The sequence below is a fragment of the Bidens hawaiensis genome, unplaced genomic scaffold (genome assembly GCF_021521415.1).
Source record: "Bidens hawaiensis isolate Kalapana, Puna unplaced genomic scaffold, B.hawaiensis_p1.1 tig00034604_1, whole genome shotgun sequence".
NCBI classification, from domain to species: domain Eukaryota; kingdom Viridiplantae; phylum Streptophyta; class Magnoliopsida; order Asterales; family Asteraceae; genus Bidens; species Bidens hawaiensis.
Genome location: NW_027495979.1, coordinates 1 through 3,858, shown reverse-complemented (window position 1 = coordinate 3,858; position 3,858 = coordinate 1). Strand labels below are relative to the sequence as shown.

Sequence of the window (3,858 nt, the reverse complement as noted above, 5' to 3'; positions counted from 1 at the left end):
ACCAGTTTCTCTTGATCAACACTTGGAATATCATGCTCAACATCATCAATTATCTCACCTTCCTCTAACCCACTATCAATCTCTATTTGTTCACCAATTTTCTCAATCTCACTAATAGTCAGCACATCGTCACCCAACTCATCCTCATCATCAACAACCACTGTCTCACCACCTGCACTGCCCGATGGACTAGCAGATTCCCCTGAGATATGGAAGCTTCAAGAGTTTGTTCAGTTCTTGGTAGCTCACCACCTTCATCTTTCGATGCATTGTGATCATCATCTCTGTCCTGTCTTTTCTTCGTTCTTAACTCATCACCCTTGCAACTCGACTCCCCTTGAGATGCTAAGAACTGTTTTAGCTTATCAAACAACTTACCGTGCTCAGCAAGAAGTGCAGTCTGAAGTTGATTCCCTGCCACCAAACGATTATTAGCTTGAGTTTGAATAACATTCACCCGTGACTGTGCAGCAACCACCCTTTCAAGAGCCGCAATCCTCTCAGAATTAGACAAATTAGGATCAAAATCAAAGTTCATGTGAAAAGTATCCTGAGCCTACGTTGGTGGAATTTCCAAGCTTACAGAAATATCAGATGTCGGCTGTATAGTAGTCGTGGGTGAAATTGAAACAGACAACCCAGTCGTAGCTACCAATGTGGACTCAACAAACCTAGCAACCACTTCTGATGGAGTAATAGTAGGGGGTGGTAAAGAAACAATCTCCGGTGCTGACAACTGGACCGTAGATGGAGTAATAGTAGATGGTGCAGATACGACCACCAAAGGTACATTCGAGGTCACAGGCAATGGATCAGCCAAAGAAGGAGGTAAAAAAAAGATATTGTTTTGAAAATCTCTATTATTGAGTGCTAATAAACGAACCTTTCGAACACGAAAAATTTATGGATGAATGTGCATACAATATGCATCTTTTCTTGTGTAGGAGCTCGCTTTTGTTTTGTTGAAGTAAGAATAAGCTTACCAATTACGGGTCTTCATCAGTGTAAGTATTACTTTTAGGTTTATTTTTGTTTTCATGAGCCTAAATGTGTATTTAATTTTCTTTTATAAGCCTAATTTGGTTCAAACTCATTTGGCAAGCAATTGCAGCCAACAGAAACCCTTCAGCAGCCTGTTTTATGGCCATATAACTAGGCATGTGTTTGAGACTTGCATAACTTGGCCGAGATTCATTTGCATCAGTAAGTACTTCAAATGCTGAATTTTTTTTTATTTATTAGAAAATCTCTCTGCATCCCTAGTTCAAGTTTTAAAATTAGATCTCGAAATGAGCTAAACTAGAGTTTTAGAAACTACTCTAGTTCCATCTATTTTATGAAGTTGCTAAATATTACTGTTTTCTTACATGTAGGAGGATGGAGTTGTTTGGTCAACAGCTTAACAGGTTTGCTTTATGGATTCATGAAAGGCATCAAATTAAGGCGATGAAGATTATACGGATGTGGGAGACAAATGATTATATGAACTAGTTAGTTTAATGCTTTAATTGTTAGTTTTATGTTTTGACTTGAACATAACATTTGACTTAGTTTACGTTAATTTACTTTTGTATGTTTATATATATAATGGTTGGGGTTTGTATTTGGAAAAAAACTGCATATATGTCCTAGCAGCGAATCTCTAAAAAAACAGAACTGGAGACACCATAAGTCAAAGCTGCTGGTTAACTGATTGTAATTCGGTTTGATTTTCCGTTTTTTGTTTTCACTAGGTTTGCTAAATATTGAGAATCAAGGTCGGAGTACAATGTCTAATGAAGCGAAGTAAAAAATGAGAAACGTTAAACAGAAAGATGATGGTGATGTTGGAACAAATGGACCGAAAAAGGTGCATGCCTGTTGAATTGCATCGATAGTTTGTTAGTGCTGTTAACGAACTTGGAAACGATACTATCTGTTCAGTTTAAAACCTGTAGTGCGTTTGTTTTAGTTGAAAGTTTAAGAAATTAATATAGTTTTGTTGTGTGTTTTTAGGGGAAGTACTGAAGATGATTCTTGAATTGATGAATGCTCCACGATGACCCGCGAAGACGTTCAAGCCATTTGAAGGTGTGTTTTGACTTCAATATGATAAGAATATATCAAAAAAATTTAAATTATTGCTTGGGAAAATGGGCCGGTTAGACAGGTTCGGCTCAAAACGGATTGTTCTAAAAAAATGATCTTTTTGGTTCTGGTCAGAAAGAATTTGATGTGTTCATGTCAAAAAGGGTTTTAGTCTTATGTATTAACTATTTGAATGACCCAACAGTTGGGCACAACACATCATATAATGTTCTAAGAACATACCAAAGCATTCATTATTGATATCTTTGTATGGGTTTGTTGCAGTTCATGTGCAGGTCATCAAGAAGTTATTGATAATCTAACAGGAGCAGTGGTTCTAGGAACATACCAAAGCATTCATTATTAATTTTTTTTGTTGAATGTTACAAGGATTTATCTTGGATAATGCTATAACTTATTTATGGTTTTTTTTGTTATAATGAAGTTTTATTTCTTTTAATATTTAGATGTTCATAACCGCATAGTAAAATTGTTTGTGGACTTTTAAAAAATGGTTGTATAATATGATTTGTTAGGACTTCTAAATTTTGTCCTAACTGTTAAAACATTGTAAAAGTGTCATAAGTTTTTGTAGGACGTTTAAGTTGTTCATAGATATATTATGTGACTATAAAATTTAGTTTCATAATCTTGTTTGGGATATTAGGACACTTTTTTTTGGTACCATTATGTTCCATCATCAGGGTCCTATAAATTAATTTTTAAGGACGCTTGTATGTGTATCAAAAGTTTACAATTTGGTAAGCACATGTCAAGGCATAGTAAAAGTGTCCTAATATGTTTTTATTGAGACGTTTTTTGGGTTGTTAATGGATATATTATGCGACCATAAAATTGGTTTCATAATCTTATTTGGGATATTAGGACGCTTTTTTAGCTCCGAGACTTATTACGACCCCTTTACATGAAACGCTTTTCTCGTTGGTCCTATTAAATGAAAGGTCCTATAAAATAGCATTTTATGACGCTTTTGTGCGTACTAAAAAGCCTTTTTTGTTGTAGTGAATGTTGCGTGCCTTGGCCTAAGTTCAGGCTTGCTTCGCGCACTGGATGACTTACATTGTGCAAAAATCCTCTTGCTTATACTTTCAACATAGGAGATAGGACGACGTTGTCGCAGATTAGGAGCAACATGATTAAGAATCATCTGTAAGAATCTGGGATACATTAGGAAACATTCCCGAGCCACAGCTCTCCGCTGACGATCAATCTCATAAAAAACCATCTGACTGAAACTATAGGGCTTGTTGTAAGTTAGCGCGGTCATTGCAGACTGCATCATTGCACCCATACCATTAGAACCTGCCTTGCGACAAGACATGCACACTATCAAAACGTGCATTAAGAAATGCCACTGGTCTAACAGAAAACCCTTTCGACATTGAGAGTCGTCCAACGGACCCGAATACCCCATTCGAACAAAAAGCTCCGTTTCTAAAAGTAGCTGAAAACTCAGTAGGATCCTTAGTGGTTTCAACTCCAAGCCGTAAGGCTTCCCTGATCTGATTCGCCGAGAACTGTACTACTTAATTGTTCACAGTAGCACGCATTACCGGTGGTTCAACCCGACAGTCATATTCCACCGTCCTCCAAAAGTCTTCAATGTTAGGGAGAGATATCGGCAGAGTAGTCGTGATAGCATGGAATATTCGTGAACGAATGAGAAACGAGATGATCTTCGTATATCCATCAGTTCCATGACTATCCGGATCCAAAGTAATATATATATTGTGACCCGGAAAGAACTGTCTCTCGTCACCTCCGCCTTCA

The 3,858-nt window shown here is 37.0% G+C and overlaps 1 long non-coding RNA gene across 1 annotated transcript; it reads left to right on the top strand.

Moving 5' to 3' along the window:
- The first annotated feature begins 1,711 nt into the window (after positions 1-1,711).
- Positions 1,712-2,388, top strand: LOC143586289 (uncharacterized). The gene is made up of 3 exons (XR_013144686.1): positions 1,712-1,849; positions 1,996-2,070; positions 2,353-2,388. It is a non-coding gene; the product is annotated as an uncharacterized LOC143586289 (long non-coding RNA).
- The last annotated feature ends 1,470 nt before the right edge of the window (positions 2,389-3,858 follow it).